We start from the raw sequence: 12,715 nt of genomic DNA, 5'->3' as shown, positions 1-12,715 counted from the left end.
AAGTTTATTTTTATTCATTTCATTGTTGTTTGCTAGTTGATTTTCATTCACACTTGTGTATTTTATTTCAGGTAGTATATGTCAAATAGACTTGTTGAGTTAGGCCAAAGAATTGAACGGTTGAAGGGCCACACTTTGGACAACTTTGTGCCATCAAGTTCATCCATTATCCGTGAGGAAGAGGAAGGGAATTCACCTAGTTCAACAAGTAAAGAATCTGAGCAATTTAAATGGGAAGGAGAAGAGGAGATGGCGGGCAATGAAGATGAGCTTCGAGCTTTGGAGGACTTTGGTCAACCAATCATACCAAATTCACCTTCATGCATCTTGCTGCCCACAGAAGCTAGAAACTATGATCTCAAATCTTCACATTTCCATATGTTTCCTTCATTTTATGGCTTACCTAATGAAGACCCTTTAGCTCATATTAAAGAGTTTTACAATGTTGTGAGTGGTTTACCTTTGCAGGGAGTAAGTGAAGCAAATTTGAGGATGAGAGTGTTTCCTTACACCTTGAAAGATAAGGCCAAGAGTTGGTTGATGACTCTAACACCAGGTTCCCTCACTACATGGGATGCCGTGGCTAAGAAGTTCTTGGAGAAGTTCTTTTCCACTCAAAAGACAGCCACATTAAGGGGACAAATCTTCAACTTCAAACAAGATGATGGAGAACCTTTCAACGAGTGTTGGGAGCGTTTTAAAGGCCTCTTGATACAATGTCCACACCATGGGTTACCTTTTCACTTACAAATGCAAATTTTCTATGATGGACTAACCCAAACTTGTCAATCAACTGTTGATAATGCAGCAGGTGGAGCATTGAAGAAAAAGAATGCTCAAGAGTCATATAACATTTATGAGATGTTGGGGGTCTAATGCTCAACACAAAGATTTAAGGGGTAAGAAAATTAGAGTCTATGAAACAAGCTCTAATCATGAGCTTTTGTTGCAGGTAGCTAACCTAGAAAGGAAGCTTGAATCCGTGCTCAACATGGTACCAAAAGCAAATGAAGTGTGTGCCATTTGCAACTTACCAAACCACCCTACTCATCAATGTCCATCTAGGGAGGCTTATCCCGAGTTTGTTCAAGAGCAAGTGAACCTCATGAATTCTTACAATCAAAGACCAAGGAATGATATGTATTCCAATACATATAACCCGAGTTGGAGAGATCATCCCAACCTTTCATGGAAGAACAACAATCAATTCCAAACTTTCCAACCAAAACCTGCCACTACCCTTGAGGATACGGTTAAGTTGTTAGCCCAAAACACTTTGCAATTCCAACATTCCACAAATAGCACTCTCCAACAACATTCAGCAGCCCTAACCAAAATGGAGACACAATTGGGGCAGATTGCAGATGCCTTGAACCAAAGAGAGGTTGGGAAGTTTCCAAGCCAACCCGTGATACTCCAAAGGAACCAAGAGCAAGCCAAAGCAATCACTACACTTAGAAGTGGTAAGGCTATTGATAATAGAGTTGGCAATGAAGTTACTAATGAATATGATCATGTGAATGCAGGTGTTACTCAAGGAGACAATGAGAAACCAAATGAGGAACCAAGCCATGCTACTTCCTCATTTGAAGCACTAAATCTTCACAAGGCCGAGAAACCATACACTCCACCAATACCATTCCCTGGAAGACTTGCCAAGAGCAAGCAGGATAAGTCATTTAAAGAGATTTTTGATATACTAAGCAAAGTGAATGTTAACTTACCTTTGCTTGATGTCATTAGGAACATGCCGGCATATGGGAAGTTCTTTAAGGAGTTAAACAGCTACAAAAGGAAGTATGGACCACATGAGAAGGTAGTGGTGTCTGAGAATGTGAGTGCAGTTTTGCAAAGAAAACTTCCACCAAAGCTCAAGGATCCAGGCAGTTTCTCTATCAACATCACCATAGGGGACAAGAAAGTAGAGAAGGCAATGCTTGATTTGGGTGCTAGCATCAACTTAATGCCTTATTCAGTGTACCTTCAACTAGGTTTGGGAGATTTGAAAGCCACCACCATTTCATTACAACTTGCAGACAGATCAGTTAAATATCCAAGAGGTATAGTAGAAGATATCCTAGTTCAAGTTGATAAACTAATATTGCCTGCAGATTTTGTAGTGTTGGACATGGAATAAGCTCCTATACATGATCGTGAGTTGCCTATATTGCTTGGGAGACCCTTCATGGCCACGGCCAAGACCATCATTGATGTGCAAAATGGACTCCTCACTATGACAGTGTTAGGAGAGACAGTTCAATTCAAAGTGTTTGAATCTCTTGCTCATCCTTCTTCATCTCTTGATTGTTATGCCATTGATGTGCTTGATTCACTTGTATTCTCTAAGTTCTTGCAGGCACAATCGAATGACCCATTACAAACTGTTTTGAGTCAATCTCAAGATGAGTTTGATGAAGAAGATGCACTCATGGAAGAAGTAGCTGCCTTGGAAGCATTAGCATTGTATCCTTTGAATGTTTCACCTCTTTTAGAGCCTTTAGAATCATCAATGTCACATCTAACTCCTTCCACTGTTAAGGCACCAAAACTTGAACTTAAACCACTTCCACCACATATAAAATATGCATATCTAGCTGAATTTGAAACTCTTCCAGTTATCATAGCTTCTGACCTCACCCCAAATGAAGAAGATAAACTAATTAGGGTGTTAAAAGAGTTCAAATTGGTTTTTGGTTGGTCTATTGCAGATATCAAGGGAATAAGCCCTACCATGTGCATGCATAGGATTCTTTTGGAGGAAGGGGCAAAGTCAACCCGTGAGCCACAAAGAAGACTTAACCCACACATGAAGGAAGTTGTTAGGAATGAGGTGTTGAAATTGTTAGATGTGGGGATCATATATCCCATTTCTGATAGCAAATGGGTGAGTGCTATTCAAGTGGTTCCTAAGAAGGTGGGAATCACTGTGATGAGGAATGAAAACAATGAGCTTGTGCCCACAAAGCCCACGGCCAGTTGGCGTGTTTGCACCGATTACAGGAAGTTGAATTCTAGCACTAGAAAAGATTACTTTCCTATGCCTTTCATAGATCAAATGCTTGAGAGATTGGCAGGTTACTCACATTATTGTTTTCTGGATGGATACTCAGGTTACAATCAAATTGCAATCGCTCCGGAGGATCAAGAGAAAACAACCTTTACTTGCCCCTTTGGCACATTTGCATACAGGAGAATGCCTTTTGGACTTTGCAATGCTCCAGCAACATTCCAAAGATGCATGTTGGCCATCTTTTTTGACATGGTAGAAAGGTTCATTGAGGTATTTATGGATGATTTCTCAGTGTTTGGTTCCTCTTTTGATGAATGTCTTAACCATCTCTCCTTAGTACTTCAAAGATGTCAGGAAACAAATTTGGTTCTCAATTGGGAAAAGTGCCAATTTATGGTGAAACAAGGAATTGTGTTGGGACATGTAATCTCTAGCAAAGGAATGGAGGTGGACAAAGCCAAAATTGAAGTCATCACCAATATGGTAGCACCCACCACTGTGAAGGGAGTAAGAAGTTTCTTGGGCCATGCGGGTTTTTATCGTCGTTTCATTAAGAACTTTTCAATGATCACTCGTCCATTATGCAATCTGTTAGCTAAAGATGTTGTATTTCATTTTGATAAGGCTTGTATGGATGCATTCAATACCTTGAAATATGAACTAACCTCGGCCCCTATTATTATGGCACCAGATTGGTCATTACCTTTTGAATTAATGTGTGATGCCTCTGACTATGCTATTGGTGCAGTTTTAGGGCAAAGGGTGAACAAGCGTCCACATGTGATCTACTATGCAAGCAGGACTCTGCATGATGCCCAACTTAACTATTCCACAACTGAGAAGGAGTTGCTTGCTGTTGTTTTTGCCTTAGAAAAGTTTAGGTCATAGCTTGTGGGATCTAAAGTTATTGTGTTTTCTGATCATGCAGCCCTTAGGTACTTGATGACAAAGAAGGATGCTAAACCACGCTTGATTAGATGGATACTCTTACTACAAGAGTTTGACTTGGAAATTCGAGATAAGAAGGGCAGTGATAATGTTGTGGCTGACCATTTGTCCAGGCTTAATGAAAACCATGGAGTTGGAAAACCTTTGCCCCTAAATGAATCATTTCCAGATGAACAACTCCTTGTTGTTCAAGAACAAGAACCATGGTATGCGGATTTTGTTAATTATCTTGCTTGTGGTATAATGAGAAATGATCTTTCTTTTCAGGAAAGAAAGAAGTTCCTTGCCATGGTAAAGCACTACGTTTGGGACGAACCATATTTGTTTAAATATTGCCCTGATCAAATCATTAGGAGATGTGTCCCAGAGAGTGAGCAACAAAGCATCCTAACATTTAGCCACACATTGGCATGTGGAGGCCATTTTGGTGCCAAAAAGACATCGCTAAAGGTTTTACAATCTGGTTTCTTTTGGCCTACTTTATTCAAAGATGCTTTTTGATAGGAGCATATTTATGCGACTTAAATGGCTTGTTCTCGTACATTTACGTTATGTTTCTTTAGTTATTTTAGTACTTTAAGCTATTTTCGTGTGTTTGTAGGTCCAAAGGGCTAAAGGAGCAAAAAGATGCATTTTGGAGACTTTTGGAGCACTTTTGGGCTAAGGACGGATAGCTTATGCTTGAAGCCAAAGTGTTGGACGAAATTGAAGACCTAGTTGGAACCTTGTTCTCTTTAGTTTTAGGACATTTAAACCTTTCCTAATCCCAATCATGCCATGCATAACACACATCCATTCTAACACATTGTCATTGCACATGCATTTCCTTCATTAGTTAACCCACATGCACTTATCACTTATCATCACCACATATCATATCACTTAATCACTTATCACTTATCATCACCACTTAACCACTTATCATATCATAACCACATATCATATCACTTATCACTTATCACTTAACATAACATCCACCTACTTCACCTACAACATCCACTTCACCTACAACATCCACCCACTTCACCTACAACATCCATCCACTTCACCTACAACATCCACCTACTTCACCTACGACATCTCATTTCATACACAACACACCACAAACACATCCCTTTCTCTCTTAGCCGTGAGTCTCCCTTAGAATCCAAAAACCATCTTTCCATTTCCATCACTCCTCACTCCATTCCACACTTCCATTCCCCCAAACCAACTATCCTTAGACCTTATGCTACAATAAAGAGGAAGAGAAGAGGGCCTAAACGTTCATACAATTCAAGTTTGAGTTGTTGGAATGTTTAGGTGTTTCTTTGATTTCAATGTTTAATTTTAATTCTCTTTGTTTTGTATGAGGAACTAAACCCCCCCTTAGCTAGGGGGTGATTCGAAATATATGTTTATGCTTGCATTTTGATTTGATTACTTCTAATTGCATTTCATAAGTTGTTGATTCAATTTGTTTAACCGTTTGATTGATAACTTATTTATGTATGTTTATTAAGAATGCGCGCTTAATTTTCATGCATGAATATGACGCTAGAATATAAGTGATTTTCACCTAATCGTTATGAACTTATATTCACAAGTAGTGGAGGTTGCTTATAAACAATCGCGTTAAATAAATTCTTGGCACGAGTTTCATGCTCATCATAGTAACGAATGCCTCGTCAACACTTAAAGTTTTCATGATGCTTAATGATCTTTGATTGTATCTTTATTGTGCTTTTCACGTAAAGGACTTTTGGAGAATGTTGTGAATTGCGTTGCGCTAACCCATCCAATTCATTAACTTAAGGAAAACTTGACGGTTAATTTAAGCGGACCTAATTGACCCGGGGCGTTGAGAATTAATGATTTGTTGAAATGCAATTGGAAATCGTTTTATTATGCAAGTATAACATATGTGGAGATGAACCCCGTAGCTAACTTTCCATCCATTTGTTCTTTCTTTTCTTGTTTCTGTTTTCATGTTTAATTTAACTTGTTATTCAATTATGTTAAACATGTGAAACTAATTTCTTTTTAGTTAGAGGCGAATTTGAAGCCATGGACATATGTTGGTTATGATTTGATTTACTCCAGTTATGAATTCATGAACTTTAGATGTGGGTTACTTTTCTGTTTTGATTAAGAACTTGTTTATGTATGTGGGTTGAGGGTCGACACTTAATTTGCATGCCTAAGATTTGATGCTAGGATATAAGGGAATTTCACCTAATCGTTATGAACTTATATTCATGAGTAGTAAAAATCGCTAGTCACGATTGTGTTTAGTAAACCCTAGGCTGGATTAACATGCGTATTCCATAGTTATGAATGCCTAGTCAATGTTTATGATTTCCGTTGAACTTAATGATCTTTGTTGAATGTCTCTATCATGCGTATTCCATGTGAGAGACTTTGATTAGGAATAATTTGGTTGTAATGCGTATCCCGTTCAATCCAATGAATCTAGGGAAATCTGAAGGTTAATTTAAGCGGACCTAATTAACTTGGAGCATTGTCATTCATCGTTTGTTGAAGTCATAACTGGGAGTCAAATTATATGCTTATGTTCATGTGTGGATAAGGAACCCTCTAACTAGTTTTTCTTCATTCTATTCCATCAATTTCGTTTGTACAATCTGTTTTGTTTCCAAGTTTCTATTTTAGTTTAATTTCGTCCAAAACCAATCCCCCATTTATTTTAAAGTGTTAGATTAGTTAGAAATACATTTATTTTGTGTTTTTACGTTTTTTTGAGTCAAATCCAAGTGATTAACAATCCCTCCTAATCCCCGGTCCAGAACGATCCCTACTTATACATATACTACAATTTGACGAAAAGAGGGTTTAATTTGTGTGCGTATAAATCACGCATCACTTTTGATTTTTGTTCTAAGTGTGATAGGTGCCAGAAAATGGGGAACATTAGCCGAAGAAATGAGATGCCATTGAACAACATTTTGGTGGTGGAACTCTTTGATGTTTGGGGAATCGATTTCATGGGACCATTTCCATCCTCTTTTGGCTACTTATACATATTAGTGGCAGTGGATTACGTATCCAAATGGGTTGAAGCCATTGCTACAAGAACTAATGATCATAAGGTTGTGTTGAGTTTTCTTAAAGATGTGATTTTTTGTAGGTTTGGAACCCCAAGAGCTATTATTAGTGATGGTGGCAGCCATTTCTGCAACAAACCTTTTGAATCCTTGCTGAAGAAGTACAACATCAACCACAAAGTGGCAACCCCGTACCATCCTCAAACCTCAGGACAAGTGGAGATTAGCAATAGGGAGATCAAGAACATTTTGATGAAGACTGTGAGCCCTACAAGGAAGGATTGGTCATTGAGGTTAAATGATGCACTATGGGCATATAGAACAGCATACAAGACCCCCATTGGCATGAGTCCTTATCGCCTTATGTTTGGGAAAGCTTGTCATTTGCCAATGGAGCTTGAACACCGTGCATATTGGGCCATCAAGAAGTTCAACTTTGATTACAAGGATGCTGGAGTAGCAAGGAAGCTCCAACTTAATGAGTTGGAAGAGCTTAGAAATGAGGCATATGAGAATGCCAAAATCTACAAGGAACGGACTAAGCTCTATCATGACAAGGCCATCCTAAGGAAAGAGTTTCACCAAGGTATGAAGGTACTTTTGTATGACTCACGTTTGAGACTTTTTCCAGGAAAACTGAAGTCTAGGTGGGTGGGACCATTCAAAGTGCTGCAAACATTTCCCCATGGAGCTGTGGAGATAGAGAACATGAAGAATGGCACTTCTTTTAAAGTCAACGGGCAGCGATTGAAACCATACTTGGATAAAGTGGAGGAAGAGCAAGTGTATCAAGTCATGGATTTTCTTGAATTTACAACACCATGAACAAGCTACCATGTCTTGCCTAGACATTAAATAAAGCGCTTGCTAGGAGGCAACCTAGTGTGGTTTGTGTTCTTTCCTTATGTTGTGTTTATTTTGATACCATTCCATATTCTTTGCCTAGTTGCATTGCATACAATTTTAAACATCGAGGACAATGTTTAGATTAGGTTTGGGGGTGGTTTGGAAGTTTTGTTTTGTGTTTGTGTTTGTTTGAGGTGTTAGTTTTGGTTAAGAATGTTTGTGCATGCTAATACGAATGTATATGAGGACTATGTTTGAAAACAAACGATTGGGTTGCTATGGAAAAGAGTTGCATCTTATTGTCATTTATAAAGTTATAACTCTTGAAATTATGATCATGGAGGTACGATACTCAAATTCTGGAAGAAGAATAGTGGAGACTACCCTAGTGAGTTATTTTGAGCCTAATTGCTTCTTTGAGAGGGTTTAAAGTGTTTCTACTCCTATCTTTTTCTTTCATTTTCACGTTAAATGATCTCATTACTTCTATTTCGTTTGGATGCTAAGAATCATTCTCCTTTGCAGATACCATGTATTTAGTATCATTCATGAATGAACTCAATGAGATGATGTTAGGCTATGCATGTTAACTACTAAAAGGCTTAAATCCTACCCATTTGTGTGCTCCATCCACCCTCGTTGCAGCCAAACACTTTAGCCTAACTCTTTCATCACCCACACCATAATCTACCCATTCTAGCCCATTACAAGCCATACCTTATAGTTTGGGGAATACCAAGGTGATGAAGACTAAAGGTAAATTGAGCTTAGAACAAGATTGTGGCATGTACCGAGGGCACCTATGTTGAAGATGATTCTAAAAAAAAAAAAAGTTATAAAAAAAAAAAAGAAGAGAATTAAAATGGATACAAGTTCCAAATCTCCTCATTATAAGACATAGGGCCTGGATGCCAAAAACAAAGAAGAAAGAAAACAAATGCAAGTGAAGAGCATGATCCTCAAGAACACTTTGGTATGCCCCAAGCTCTAGTATTTCATATCACTTCTCTCGTAACCTATACCCTAAGCCTTGCATTACAACCCTGAGAAAGACCTAACTGATCATTGAGGATGTATTCATGGGTGATGGTAAGTGTGTGTATTTCTATATTCTTAGCATTTGATTCATTTCATGAGATCTACTCAGAAACTGTGCTTCCATTTCAGATTTCATATGTGAGAATTTTGATTCCCTTTACATAGTTTCACTCATATATGTTGTTGAGAGACTAAACCTTAAGATCTGAGTGAAAACTTGAGTGGAAGCTGTGAGGAGTAGAGTTGAGGCGAATTCTATCTTAAGCATTTGGGTATGGTGACTTTGAAGTCGTAAGACATGGAGAAATATCTTTATACGTTACAATTGATACGATTCTTTGAAGTGGAAAAATTTTGAGTTGATTGAATGACAAAACCTTCATTGGTTCTTATTAGTTTGTTTAAAGCATGTTTTAGCCAAATTGTTTGCAGTGTTTGTAGATGTTTGTGGGTGTCATCACTGTAAGCCCTCAGGAGACACAACTCCTCCATCTAGGGACACCTAGGGGTTCAAAGGCTTGTTGCACATGCTCAGTGCAATCGTTTAGCCAGCGAAAGTGGTTTAGTTAGATGTTTGTGTTTTGTGTGTTTTAGTTTTAAGTTTGCTCGAGGGCTAGCAAAAACCAGGTTTGGTGGTATTTGATAAGTCACATTCTGCATGCATTTTTATCTTCCTTATTTGGCGTCTTTGTGATTGTTTTGGATTAAACTAGTTGCATTTTACATTATTTGGTGTTAGTGTGCAGCCAAGTGTGAATTTGGATCACTGGGAAGGCACATGAAGTAAAAACATTCCAGAAAAGATGTGAAGTGTTAAGAAATGCAATTCGGCCATATTGGGTGATTCTAAACAAGGCAAAATCATTGAAGTCAGCTATGTGGTTCCAACATCAAAACATGCATTCACATGTGATGCGAAATATATTAAGCACACAAATTAAACCCTCTTCTGACAATTGTAGCAAAGTATGTAAGTAGGGATCGTTCAAAACCGGGGATTAGGAGGGATTGCTAAACTCTTGAAAACTGACCTAAGAACTCCAAAACAAAGTTAAAAACACTAATTTGGACTCAAAGAATGAAAAACCAAAGTTAAAACACTAAAACAAAACAAAAACTCAAAACAGCAACTAGAAGACTCAAAACTGCCTAAAAACCACTTTCTGGGCAGTTTTGAGCACCTACACTAATTTGGACGAAATTGGTTGAAAACTTGACTCAAAACACTTAAAAACATGAACCAAAACAATTTCTAACTAAATTGAGACTTCAAAGTAAAGGGGGATTTGATTTGGACGAAATTAAAGTTGAGAAAACAGATTGCAAAGTAAAACTGATTTTGAAACGTTTTTGGGGTTTTTAATGGATGATGGACTAGTTAGGGGTTCTTTCTCCACACATGACAAGTATGCAAATGACTCGATTTCCAGTTATTCCTTCATAGAATTATGAATGACAATGCCCCAAATTAACCGTGACATCACTTAGTTAATTCTCAAGTTTTCCTTGTGTTATTGAATTGGATGACATCATACGACAACCCAAAGTATTCTTCAAAAGTCCTTACATGACATCATAATAAAGATACAATCAAAGATCATTACGTTCAATGAAAACTATAAGCATTGACAAAGCACTTGTGACTATGACATCATGACACTTATGCTAGGAATTGAACTTAACGCGATTGTGACTAGCAACCTTCACTACTTGTGAATATAAGTGTGTGACAATTATGTGAAACAAACTTATATTCTAGCATCATATTCATGCAAGCCAATTAAGTGTCGACCCCTAATTAACAAACACAAATACGTTATTACTCGCACAGTTAAGCCAATTGCATTCACGATTCAAGAACTCATAACTGGAATTTATCAAATCAACTTGCACACATAGTTATGGCTTCGAAATCACCCCTAACGAATAGGGGTTTAGCCACTCATGTTCATAGCAAAATGAAAGGAAAATAAATTAAACATTGAAATCATAAAACGAATTACACCTAGAATGCACCAACGACGAAGCTTGAGCATCCAAGAGTCTTTCCTTCTTTCTCCTTGCTACGGCACAAAGGTGGATGGGATGGTTGGGATGTGTTTTAGGATCAGGGATTATGGAATTGGATGGAGGATAGGCACAGCAAGGTGTAGTGTTTGGCTGGAATTGTGTTTCTAGGATTTTAGGATGTGTAGAGTGGTGTGGCTAGATGAATGGACGAAAATTGGGTGAATGAGTGATCCCCCAAGTGCCTTGCTGCAAAGCCTTATTTATAGGGCTAGGAAAGGTTTTGAACTTAGTTGGAACCAAAAGGTTTTTTGTACCAGAAATTCTATACATGAAACACTTAAAGGATATATGTGTGTAGCTTGGACAAGGTAGGAGACAAGATAGGACGGCTAGGAGACAAGGTAGGACGGCTAGTGACGGCTAGGAGACAAGGTAGGACGGCTAGGAGACAAGGTAGGACGGCTAGTGACAAGCTAGGACGGCTAGGAGACAAGCTAGGACGGCTAGTGACAAGCTAGGACGGCTAGTGACAAGCTAGGACGGCTAGGAGACAAGGTAGGACGGCTAGTGACAAGCTAGGACGGCTAGTGACAAGGTAGGACGGCTAGGAGACAAGGTAGGACGGCTAGTGACAAGCTAGGACGGCTAGGAGACAAGCTAGGACGGCTAGGAGACAAGCTAGGACGGCTAGTGACAAGCTAGGACGGCTTGTTCTTCCAATACAGAAATTAGGCACCATGTGTGAATAGATAAAGCCTTCTAGAAATAAGGTTTTTTTAGGCCCCCTTGCAGCACCCTAACTGAATTCAAGCCTTCAAATTCGTCCATCCTCATGCCTCCATGCTTGCACTATCCAATCTTGGCCCAAAAATGCTCTAGAATGCTCCAAATTGCTTCTTTTTGCATACTTTGACACTAAAACCTGAAATTGCACGAAAATGACTTTAAACACTTAAACTAACTAAGGAAAAACAACATAAATGCATGAGAACAAGCCAATTAAGTCGCATAAAAATGCTCCTATCAAATTCCCCCACACTTAGCTTTTGGTAGTCCTCGAGCAAAACAAAGAAATAAAACAAGACAAAACAAACAAACATAATCTAAACCTTCCAACGTTTGCCTCAGAGATTTCCAATGCACATGACATGTTAAAGATTATCATTCCCACATATTTGAGTCAATTTAACACTTAAGCACATGCTTAATCATAGTCACTACTTACTAGTTCACAATTAACCAATTAAAACAATGTTTTGAATGTAGTAACATGCCTTAGAGAATTCCTTCTATCCTTAATAGATTTGCACTCTATTTTCACTCAGATTTTCTAACTACACACCCTATACTAGTCATATGTGAGAGAATTGATGTAGATATAAAAACGAATGCTCACATATATGTATCACAAAGAACGCAATTTCCGGAGTTAATAGGCATGTTTAGATATGATCTCATGAATGGAATGCTACTACTTAGATGCGAGAACCAGTGACACCATATGCTCATACCAAATTCAAACTCAACAAATTGAAACACATAACACTCAAGATAGAAGTTTAAGGGTTGCAACGGGGCTTGGGGTATTGGTTAACAAAGAAAGGATAGGGAAAACAAACGTTCTTCAAGCATTAGTAAGCAAAGTAATGAAATTAAGACTTAGAATTCACTTAGTTTGCAGAAATTAACTTAAAAACACAAGGGGAAGACTTTAAACAACTTCTTGGGGCCAAATTCAACTTTTTGGACCCTTTCTTCAACAAACAACACCTTGGAACTCTTTTTCTCATGTTGTTCAACTCTTTTCATACTTTTTTTT

General features: G+C 38.2%; 1 non-coding gene across 1 annotated transcript; it reads right to left on the bottom strand.

Moving 5' to 3' along the window:
• Positions 1 to 623: 623 nt before the first annotated feature.
• On the bottom strand, positions 624 to 734 carry LOC148690133 (small nucleolar RNA R71). The gene has a single exon (XR_015958057.1). It is a non-coding gene; the product is annotated as a small nucleolar RNA R71 (small nucleolar RNA).
• Between the last annotated feature and the right edge of the window lie 11,981 nt (positions 735 to 12,715).

Source organism: Pyrus communis, chromosome 16 (genome assembly GCF_041283825.1).
Source record: "Pyrus communis isolate YQ-2024b chromosome 16, ASM4128382v1, whole genome shotgun sequence".
Classification (NCBI taxonomy): domain Eukaryota; kingdom Viridiplantae; phylum Streptophyta; class Magnoliopsida; order Rosales; family Rosaceae; genus Pyrus; species Pyrus communis.
The sequence above is the reverse complement of the archived record's forward strand: the minus strand, read 5'-3'. Positions and strand labels throughout refer to the sequence as shown.